The sequence below is a fragment of the Rattus rattus genome, chromosome 10, assembly GCF_011064425.1.
Source record: "Rattus rattus isolate New Zealand chromosome 10, Rrattus_CSIRO_v1, whole genome shotgun sequence".
Classification (NCBI taxonomy): domain Eukaryota; kingdom Metazoa; phylum Chordata; class Mammalia; order Rodentia; family Muridae; genus Rattus; species Rattus rattus.
Window position 1 is genome coordinate 36,138,372 of NC_046163.1, and position 12,263 is coordinate 36,150,634.

Below are 12,263 nucleotides of genomic sequence, written 5' to 3' on the forward strand. Positions count from 1 at the left end.
TGACACCTGAAGGGCCAGAGAGAAGCTCCTCCTCCGTGACTCATTTTGCAGCTCCGGGAGTCCTGGAGGATCTGGGGTCCTTCCAGCTTTTTCTCTTGTGACCACAGACAGGATCAGCTCTGCACAAGGGCTAACTTCCCTGTCTATAAATGGAGTCTTGGTTCTTAGTACGGCGTGACAGCACCTAGTTTGGCAAGGAATCAGTGGCAGTGACTGGTAAGTTGGCACTACTGTGCCCAAGGCATTCAAATAGAAACATTCCCCGTCCCCCGTTGCTTCAAAACATTTAGGTTTTGTCAGAGGCCAGCTTGCAGGAGTCACTGTGGCTCTGAGAGGATTCCTGTACATCCGTTGTTGCAAACAGTTGAAGCTGTGCTTTCCTTTAAGTTGGAAGGGTGCATCAGGGAGAACACAGGTTCAACAGGGGTTCTCAATTCCAGCCTCCCCTTGGTTTTCATTACTACTGGGGCAGTTTGCCCCGGCCCAGCCTTCAGCTCTGTCAAGGCAGCCAAGTCCCGGGTTGAGTAGGTTGGGCTGCTGGCTTCTCCAGCTCACACGATGGCTTTCTTCATGGTGTTGTGTCGTGTCCGTCCCTGTGTCCCCACCCCCCCACCCCCCCACCCCCACCCCCCTCCCCGGCTAACATTCACTCAGCAGGGTGACTCATTTCTGATCTCCAGCAGTTCTCCAAGCGTCCGCAGTGACATCAACTTGTTAGGAAAATTAATCTGTAGATTCTACCCCCAAGCCTACTAGGAAATCAGAGCCTGTGTGTGAGACCCAGCAAACAGCGTTCAGCAGACCTCCAGGGCTTCTGTCGTCTTCAGAAGTTCGAGAACCTTACATCATGTCTTATATGAAGCACTAGAATGTGTAGAGACCCGCAATGGAGGATTCTCCTCCCAGATATACCTTTAAGTCCCACAGCGTGTTTGCGAAAGAGAGTGACGCCTCGATGATATCCTGGCTCCCAACATCTGATGTTCGTGGTCCGCTGTGCACCTGGGAGCTTGAACAGTTCCCCCAGGTGACGGTAAACTGAAGCTGAGAACCACTGATGTGAATGAATCCCCAAGGAGAGAATTGTATCAAGTAGCGGCACGATAATACAGAATGGGAAAGGGGGCAGTGCTAGTAGAATGTGGTCTAACAGTGGAAACAGACGTGTCTCTTTGGATTAGATACTTGGGGAAATAGCTACCTCTCACGATTTACATGAAGCTGCAAACCCCTTCACCTCCTTTGGGAACAGACATCTAAACTTGTGTATGTTGTCATCCCTGGAAAAATCCTCCCCATGTAACACCCTCATTGTGGGTATGTCTCCTTCACTGTCCTTTCCCCTTCTGGGAGTTCAGAAGCAGGCAGAAGCCTTGAACTGTCACAGGCAGAAGCGGCACGAGTCCCATGGAAGTCTCTGGAATGCAGAGAGGCCTTCCTGTTACCAGATTAAAGAAATAATCTTTAATTAAGGGCCATTTTAGTTAACAGTGGAAATAGAATATCAGCCTAGGGTTTTTTGTTTGTTTGTTTGGTTTGTTTTGGTTTTTGTTTTGTTCACTTTTTTGTTAACATAATATTAGAAAGGAGGCCATTTTAATTGAGGGAAAATCAAGGAGGGGCAGGAGAGATGGCTCAGTTAAAGTGCTTGGCATGCAAGCATGAAGACCTGAGTTCAGGTTCCCACTACCCATACAATCCCAGAGCCGCAGCTGTAGAGATAGCCAGATGCCTGGTACTGGCTGGCCTGCCAGTCTAGCCAATCGGTGCGCTCCAGGTTCAGTGAGAGACAAGTAAGACGCAGGCTCAGCAAGTTGTCTCAGAGGTAAAGGTGCTTCTCACCCAGCCTGACTACATCAGCTTGCTCTCTAAGACCTGTGTGCTGGAATCTGAGAAAACCAACTCCTAGAAGTAGTTCTCTGACCTCCACACTTGAACCGTGGCACATGCAATCCCCTCCATAAAGTAAATAGATAAATAAATAAAAATAAGACGCAGAAGTGATGGAGACACCGTGTACGTGCAGCCCCAAAATGGGCGCATGTGTGTGCACATTCAAGGAGCTTTGTAGATGGTATACATCTCAGATGTAGCCCATTACCACACTTGAAAATGCAGATCAGCCTAGATTCAGGCTTCAAGTCAAGTTACAGCAGGTATACTCTGGACTGATTCTGAACTCAAAAGAAAGTTCCAGGCAGACATGATCACACGAGCACAGTTATTTGTCTTTTGGACATGAATGGAGATTATAACCTCACGTTTGAGTGACTGAACATGACTCAAGTTACATAAGCCGTAACACATGGCCCCCAGAGAACCGCGGCTGGCAGAGGGTCACTGACTCGACCTACAAAGCATTGCTCGCCAGCCCTCGTTTCTTCCACATCTGAAGGTAAAGGGTCCTGTTTTCACATTAACATCTTAGACTGGTTCCAGGCACCAAAAATAGCTTCTGACTTGTTTGTGTTTCTTCTACAGCAGATGTTGGTTTTGGAACCTGACTGGTTGACCAGCTTGGCTTTGAAGATCAGGCTGAGTCTGAGATAATTCAGCCATGGCGGTCACTGGACATGAGCTGAGAGCAGATACAGGGACACTGTGCTTTCCGTGTACACTAGGCTGTCCCCAGCTCCCGCTTCAGCTGAACCCGGGTGGCATGAAGCCTTAAGCAGCCCTTCCTCCATTCTAATCCAGGTGGGTGAACTGTTCATTTTAACAAGTGAAAGTTCTGTGGTGTGCGTGTGTGTGTGTGTGTGTGTGTGTGTGTGTGTGTGTGTGTGTGTGTGTGTGTACACGCGTGCGCGACAGACATCTCATTTATGGCTGAACACTCCACAGACACATAGTCTCTGCACTTTGACCTGTTGGGAGTCTCTGACTTAAACACTATCTACTGCCAGAAGAATCTTCTCTGATGAGGACTGAGAGCTGCTTTGAATCTGAAGATTCAGAGCTGGGATCCACATGAGATAGAACATTGATTGTAGCATTTGTCTTTCTGAGTCTACATTACCTGACTCAGTACAATTTTTTTTCTAGCATTATCCTTTACCTGCAAAGTTCATGATTTCATTGTTTTTCACAGCTGAGTAAAATTCCACTGTGTATATGCAGCACATTCTTATTACACTGTGTACGTGTAGCACATTTTTGTTACACTGTGTACATGTAGCACATGTTGTTACACTGTGTACATGTAGCACATTTTTGTTACACTGTGTACATGGAGCACATGTTGTTACACTGTGTACATGGAGCACATGTTGTTACACTGTGTACATGTAGCACATTCTGGTTACACTGTGTACATGTAGCACATTCTGGTTACACTGTGTACATGGAGCACATGTTGTTACACTGTGTACATGGAGCACATGTTGTTACACTGTGTACATGTAGTACATGTTGTTACCTATTTATGTCAGTTGCTAGGTATCTAGCTGCTTCCATGTCCATCCACTGTAAACAGTGAAGCAGTGAACATGGATGGACACGCAGATCTCTCTGCCAAAGGCTAGAGTCCTGATGATACAACCCCCCAGGAGATGTCAGCTAGTCATTTGGCAGACATATTTCTACTTTTTCTTTTCTTTTAAGACAGAGTTTTATTGGATAACTCTTCCTGGCCTGAATTGTACTGTGTAGACCAGGCTGGCTTTGAACTCACAGAGGCCTGCCCCTCCCTGCCTCTCAAATACTACCATTAAAGGCATGACCTACCACACTTGGCCTGTTTGAACTATTGGTCCTGTTTCCTGGGATCCTGCTCAGAACGTCCCTCTCTGAGCTCTCTCTGGAAGTGTTTCCCTATTGCTCCTTTCAGAAATTTCAGAGTTTTAGGCATAACCTTCAACCTTCTGATCCAGTAGGAACTGGTTTTTGTGCAGGGTAAGAGATGTTCATCCTACATGTGAATGCAGGTTTCTAAGCATGTTTGTTAAAGAGACTCTTCTTTTATTTTGTATATTTGTATTTTTTTTTTTTGGCATCTTTGTAAAATCTCAGGTAGGTATAGGTACATAGAATTCTGATAGAGCCATGCAGTTTTTACTTACCAAGGTTTTGTGGTGTCATGGAAACCATGACTCAGGATACCCCCAGTGATATTTTTATTGTTCAGAATTTTTTGGCTATATGGAATCTTTCAAGCTTCCATATAAATTAAAACATTTTAATTTCTGTGAAAATCTGCATTGAAATTTTGGTGGGAATTGCATAGACTCTGTAGATTGTTTTTGGTAGAATTGTCATTTTCTACCAATCCATGAGCATGGAGGAGGGGTATCGCTCCATCTTCTTTTTCCTTCCATGTTTTCTTTGTATAAATAGTTCACTTCCTAGGATAGGTTATGAGTTGTGTTGTTGTTTTGCTATCGTGAATGGTTTCTTTCTCAGTATGTTTGTCTTTGTATATTAAAAGGCTACTGATTTTGAGTGTGTTAAATCGAACCTGCCAATCTGTCACTTTGAGGAAAGTGTTGCCATCATGTCATTTGAAATTAGGGATGCTCTGACTTCTTTCTTTCTGAATTGTATCCCCTTAACCCTTCCTCTTGCCCATTGTTCTTGCTAGGGTTCTAGGGACTATACTGAATAGTGGAAGAGTAGACACCTTTGTCCTGATCTTAGTTGGAACACTTTGCATTTTTCTCTATGAACACAGTGGTGGCTATGTTTGTCATAGATAGCCTTTATCATGCCAAGATATGTTTATCTAGTCTCTGGGATTTTTGATGTTGAATTTTGTCAAAGATCTTTTCAAAGATCTGTTGAGGCGACAACATAATTTTTGCCCTTGAGTCCATTAATATAGACTTTACATTTGGGTTTATGGGAGTCAAACCATCCCTTAAAATTTGGTTTGTATTTTATTATTACTATGTCTGTTTTCACCATGGAGATTAGTCTGTACTTCTTCCTTTCCCTCTCCCTCTTGCCGAGGCTTTATTTAACTTTAGTATCAGGATAGTACTGGTTGTGGAAAATAGTTTGGCAGTGTTCCTGTTCAGACTGACTAATCAGTTCTTTGAAGGTGGAAGTTTGTGTTGATCCCATCTGTCCCTGAGCTTCTTTTAAAGTTAGATTTTAAAGTACTTCTATCTTGATGCTTATAATAGGTATACCTGAATTACTTAATCTTCTTGGTTGAACTTTGGAGGTCATATGCATCTAGAAATTCATGAATTTCTTTCAGATTTTCCCATTTGGTGGAGTATACAATTTTAAAGTATGGCCTTATGACTCGGAAAGTCCTACCTGCCTGTTATCTCTCCCTTTTTATTTCTTACTAATTTGGGTCTCCTTTCTTTATCATTTAATAGTGTTTTTAACCTCTGAGAGTTGGTCTATTTTCTGCTGTTTTTCTTGCTATTGATTTCCAGCTTCATCCCACTGTGGTCATAATACAGGATGGTGCTCCAGTTTTCATATATTTATTGAGACTTATTTCATGCCCTCGAATGTGCTGTATTGAGAGGCTCCCTGGGCTGCTAAGATGCGCATTCTTTTGGACTTGGGTGACTGTTCCATACATGTTAGGTCCATTTGATCTGTGGTGTCTTTAAATCCAATGTTTATTCTTTTTTTATGGGGGAGTGTCCAGCTGATCTGTGTAATAATGACAGGAAGGTATTGAAGTTACTATTTGGGGATTAATCTGTGATTTAATAATTCTTGCTTTTATGAAATTGAATGAGCCTGTTTTTGGTACACATGTGTTTTAATTTTCTCTTGGTGGACTGTTACCTTGATAAGTATCAAGTGGCTTCATTTTGTTCTGACCAGTTTTAAAGTTTGTCAAATATTAGAAGCAAGGTATGCCTGCTTGCTTCCTAGCCCCAGTGGCTTGGAATACCTTCTTTTATCCGTTTATCCTGAGATAGTGTTTATCTTCGCTGGTGAGTTCTTTTGGGTTTTTTGTTTGGTTTTGTTTTGTTGAAGACAGCAAAAAGTGGGATTGTTTTCTAACCTATCTGGCCGGTCTCTCCATCTCCCCCTCTTCATACTCCCCCATCTCTCTCTAAAGTTTTTTATTTTCAATGTAGCCCTGGCTGTCCTAGAACTCACTCGCTAGATCAGGCTAGTCTCAAACTTACAGAGGACCACCTGCCTCTCAAGTGTTGGGATTAATATTCAGTTATTACTAGGAAGACATGTATTGCTCCTGGTATCTTGCACAATGGCCATGACTTTTGCCAATTGGCTTGGTACCAAAATTTGCACAATTTTTTTTTTCATGATTTCAAGAGCACGTTCTTACTGTGGAGTTCAGTGACACTGCCATCTTGTTTCTTTCTGTCCTCCACTTTACCTCGTTGGCTTATCTGAACTGTTACTGTCATTACTCTCCCATTCCTGGGCCTCTATAGTGAAACAGGTTACATGAATAAAGGGGCTGAGATATGATATGAGATCATATGATATATGTACACACACACACACACCCCAAGGCAGTAACAAATGACTACTGGGCAAATAGTGTACCCAGTATGGACCCATTACACAGAAGGATGATTAACATTCTGGGCAGAATGGAGAGAGATTATACCCGACTTCATTATTGAACTCAGACTGGCATGAAACTTCTGACTTTCCATTTAATGTTTCCCAACTACATTTGACTGTGAAGCCGTAAGATGTATCACTTATCTAGTTGGGCCACACACGGCTGGTGCTTCCTGCTGCTTCTTCCCAGGTCCTCTTCCACACCTGCTTAACTCGGACAGTTTAATACATTTATTATTATATTATAATTCAACCCAGGGAATCAAATCAGAACCACCATAGAACACATGCCTCTTATGTGAACAAATTCAAAGACAACAGAATGGAGATGAGGTAGGAATGGAGTATCTTAAAATTAGAACTGAAGGGCAGAAGTGAGCTACCGCCAGGGGGCTGCAGAGATGGCCTGGGGGATAAGAACACTCACTGCTCTTGGGGGCAACCCAGTTTCGGTTCTCAGCACACAGTGGCTCACAAACATCTGTAACTCCAGCTTCAGGGGTTATAATACCCTCTTGTGACCTTTGTGGACACTGTACTCACATGATGTACCCAGGCTCATACATATATACAAATGAAAATAAATGTATCTTTAAAAGATGGACCACTTTGCTTTCCTCTCTCTTCCTCCCTCCCTCCCTCTACCCCCTCCTCTCTCTCTTGATAGGTTTCTCTGTATAGTCCTGGCTGTCCTGGACTTACTTTGTAGACAGGGCTGGCCTGGAACTCACAGAAATCTGCCTGTCTCCATCTCCTGAGTGCTGGGATTAAAGATGGGTGCCGCTATGCACAGCTGCTTTTAGTTTCTAATAATGTCTACTAAAAACTTTCTTCACCACCAGAAAAACATTTACTGAAGGGTCACACCCACGTGTGTTTATGTGACCAACCCTTCCCAGTACTGATTGCCTTTTAAAGACCTGAAATAATTTGTGAGGTTTGACTTGCTTTTAAGAAAAGTACCAGGAAAAGGCACATGAAATCACCATCTTATAGGCCCCAAATGGTTACTACAGACAATTTCATGTCTCATCTAGGGGATGCGTGGGCTGAGGCGTCCGACATCTGGAGCTGCTTATCTGTTATAGGAAAGTGGAAAATGCCAGCTCACTTAGTCAGCTTTCAGACTCTTTATGTAACCTGTTTCGTGCAAGAACGCCCTTTGATGCCACATTAGGATGCTGCCTCTGATCCCGTGCGACTAGAGCAAATCAGCAAATCTGCATCACTTTCCCTTTCAGACGGCAGTGAACTAGAACGAAGGAGAGGGTCCCAAGATAGACATTTAATTGAGAGAGGTAGAAAATGTTCCCAGAGTCTGCGTCAGAAAGAAATGATCCTAGGAACTGACTCAAGGATAATGGTTTTATTAACTATGGAGGGGAAGCCTGGGAGGTGGGACAGCCAACTTCTGTCCTGTGACTTTTTGTATTGCTTGGGTTTTTTCAAGGAGGACAAGCTTTTATAATACTTGCACAACATGGGGGTGGGGGAGAGCGTCTGATTTATCTCAAAGGTTAGCTTAATAGACAAGCTGGTCTAACACTGATGGCCAATGCCATCCTGTAAGCAGGAGAGTCTTTTCTAGACTTAGAAGGACTGGAGAGGAAGATGTGTTAGCAGACGTGATCATTTAGAAGGCCCTCGATTCAATTTGCCTCAGGTTGATGTACTTAGCTTTCAGCTCATGTTTTTTGTTGTTGCTGCTGTTGAACAGAATAAACACCTTGACTATGTAAGTGACAAAGGGTGACTTCCTTGCGTGTCTGGACTTTGAACCGTCTCAGAACTCTAGCTCTTTGCTCGCTGGCCCTCATTAAATACCTTAACGTTACAGCTCAGGCTACGAATACGTTCTTGCTGTGTTAGCGCAGGTCACTGCTTTCTGAGCACAGTAGGCTGAACTTCTTAGGATTTTTTTTTTTTTTTTTTTCCGGAGCTGGGGACCGAACCCAGGGCCTTGCGCTTCCTAGGCAAGCGCTCTAACCACTGAGCTAAATCCCCAACCCCTAGGCTGAACTTCTAAGAGGAAAGGAAAGTGGACACAAGCTGAACTTTTCCCATAAGCAAGGTCAACATCAATTGTGTTATGAGGCCTGACACCACGCAGCCCAGGGGTTGAGTCTGGGCATCACGGACATTGAGCCAGTGATCATCTGTAGTTCACAGCAGCCCTTGCCTCTCTACCTGCTCGGTGTCCAAAGAGCCCTTTTGCCAGCCATGCCAAGTTTATCCTGGCAAGTATCTCCCAGGGGACAAAGCTGCTCCCAGAAACGGTAGTATAAACTGCGTGTTGATTCCACAGACTCTGTCATACCCCGGGGCCCAGCATCCTACTTAGAATGAGTGACCCGTGGCAGCTCAGAGATAATGGCGACTCATTTTTCTGCCTGAGTATCAACCTCTCCATCTGTCTCACCCACTCCTGAGGTCCACTGAGCACTGCGTCTTCACTGCATCTGACCTGGCACTGTATGCTAGTCTAAGCCAAGTGTGCAAGTCAGACAGAAAGACACACACGGAGCTAAAGAGAGGCCGTAAGAGACAACTGTTCTGTTTGTAGTTAATTCCACCAAAAATCTGACTTTCAAGAAGAGTTGCTGGGCATAAGCACCTTATAATAGCATTCTAAGAGAGAAAGTAAGAGAAAATGAACAAAAAAGTCAAAGAAAAGACAAAGTTACCTACATTTAAGCTAATAAAAGATATACAAGACCACTAACAAGAAAACTGAAATAATACTGGAGGGGCAGTAAAAGCCCTGAACAGCCAGCCAGCCATGTCTTGGATGAACAGATTAACTTTAAAAACCTGCTAATTCTCAAAGTACTCTATAGACCAAAGCAGTTACAACCAGTGACAGTGATGACTTCATTACACTGGACAAGCTGATCCTGGAGATAGAACTTGGGAACAGTTAGGGGATTTTGAAGATGAAAAAGATACAGTCATACAGTACTTAAGCAATGTGGTATTGGCTTAGTGACGAGTGAATTATACAGTAAACCGAACCTGAAGACCCACCTATGCATTTGAGGGAAATGATGCATGATCAAGGTGGCAGGACGGGCTGACCCTCTAGAGAGCTGTCACACTCTTTGGGCTTCTGTGAAAAAGCCTGAGTTTTCAAAGGTCACTAAGGAGGGGAGAAAATTATTGGAAATGAAGTCATATATATGGCACATAAATACACACACACACATGTATATATGTGTATCAATTGAAAGCTCCACAGGTGGGGCAATGGAGTCTGTGTCTCACACACACACACACACACACACACAGTGCTGCCTGGACACACTGGTGGTGGTGGTATGGTCCTGTAATCCCAGCTACTTGAGAGGGTCAGAGGGTCATACAGGAAGATGTTAAATTCAAGGCCCACTTTAAAAAGCCAGCCCAACCAACCGAGATTCATGTCTTAGAGTCAAGGACTATACCTCCGTGGCACAAAGTCTGCCAAGCATACATAATGTTCAAGCTTCAGTAGTTAGTACTGGAGTCAGAAAGCTGTGCCTTAAGCTACAGGGTAGAGTTTCGGCAATGAGGCCTTCGGGGGCACTGCTCATGGTCGAAGGGGAGAGAAGATCCCTCTGTCTACAATGCATGCTGGAGCACAATCTCCTTCTGGGCAGAATCTTCTCTGCAGCAACTGTCCTTATTAATTTCTCTTGAAAGGTTATAAAACCCAAACCGAACCTACCAAGCCGACTGCATTTTAAGTGCAAATACGGTAATAAAAACAATTACACAATCTACACTTTTAAGTCATTTATTTCAATAGAAATAGTTCAGAAAACTGTTCTTAAATTCATTTTAAGTTAGCTTATGCAAACACACTGAAGATCACACACTCACTTTTGCATATTAAAAAGAAACAAAACCAGAGAGGAACCAAGTCGCACGTCACCCGAGGAGGAGGTCATAGTGCAAGCAAATGCTTCATCATTAAGTACCTCAAGTTAACTGGAACAGAGAATAAAATGGCTTGTGATTTTTTTTTTTTTGTATTATTAGCTTTGGGTAATTATCCCTAAGATGTTTGAGTTCCTCCTTCTAGCTCCTTCAGTAGGCTGTTGGAGAATGAAGAGAGTCAGCAGTCAAGGTACAGAAATACTAGAGACTTCCGTGTCCCATTATCTCCCTTTGTCACACCCGTTAAGTTAGTACTTCTTGGAATCCTATTCTGAGTAGTTCTTTCAGGTGACATCTTCAGGGACCTGACCTTTTTTACTTGGCATGAACACTAGAAATATTCTGCTAATATTTGGTGTTTTCTGTCTTCCTATCCCCAAGCTCTCCATGGACTCCCTTAACTCTATTTTGCAGACCAACTGGCTGTCAGACTTTAAGTTTTGCTAACAGCCCCCAAGGAGCAGCTAGCCCTTCCTTGTGTCCAGAGACTATGTGTATGTATGTGTCTGTTCGAGAAGGACCCTGAAAACAGTGTTCCTACTCAGATGACGGTATCTCCTGGACTTTCAATGTTTTAAGCACAGTGTTTTCAAACTGCCCTGGCTGAGTCTCCCCCTGATTTATTATTAGTGTGGTAACTTTCCCACATATGTTCAAGTTAGTAGTGACAAGCAGGAGAAGTGACTGCTTGTCCATTCTGTGTGAAGTAGGAAACTGAAGTAAGTTTCATTTCTGGCTCAACAGACGGCCATCATGGTATTTTAGAAAATCTCAACAACTCCTTCCGTGTGTATCTTATTCCTTTAGGGTTTCCCCAACAGGTCTTATCATTAAACCTAAGCTCAAAACCACACAAAATAAAGGTACACTCAGCTAGACGGAGGCTCTTCAAAGCCAACATTGAGAGCTCATCAGAAGGTTGATCTGAGTGGATCTATTTCTCCCATTCCTGGACAGGACAGCAACAGGGAGGCAGGCTTATTTGAAAAAGAATTAAGATCTAAGAGCAGAGGACTGTGAGTATCTAGATGTCTAGAGTCTTCTTTACGACCGTTTAGATTTGGCGGGTGGGGAGAGGACAGCCCGCCCCTCATGTCAGAGGGTTAAGAGGGCAGGTGTTTAGTCACTCTCATCCTAAAACTGGCCTTCAAATTGCTAAGACACTGACCCAATTTTCCCCACACTGCGGCTGGAGATAGGAAAAAAGCAGATGCTTTCACCGGGCTGAGGAGCTGGTGTGTATCTCTTCAGTAGATTCTCAAATTGAAAAGTCAATTTAGACACAAGCCATTTTTAGGGAAGCAAATCCAAAAGGTACTTAAATCATTTTGAAAAGGTTCGCACGGAATTTATCATCAGTACTGTTTAATAGCAATTCTTGTACCTCAGAGGCTTGAAGAAGCAATACCCTCTTGGCTACAAAACTAGGATGGTACTACATTTCTAAGAAATGATATAAAAGAAAATGAACACAAGCCCTACAAGGAGGCCCAAGTCAGACACGCTCCAACCACTGCTTGCTTTGTCACCCTCTGAGCAGTGGCGGTGTTCACCGCTGTTGGTCAGCACAGTGCACTTCAGCATCCATTTCAAAAGGATCCAATTCTTTTACAAGCGCCGGAGGCATAGGATTTCTTTTGATTAAAGCCAATCTTCCATGAAGCAATACCAGCAGGTCTCGTCTGTGGAAGGTAATAGGATGGCTTAAACCCAGCTGGAAAGAAACGTCCATCAATAAAAGGGAAGGGTATGTTATCCTAAAAAGCCAATGAGTTAGTAAGTCTAATTAGCACTGATTTCCAATCAATATAATGCCTCAGTTTTAAACACAGATACTTCAC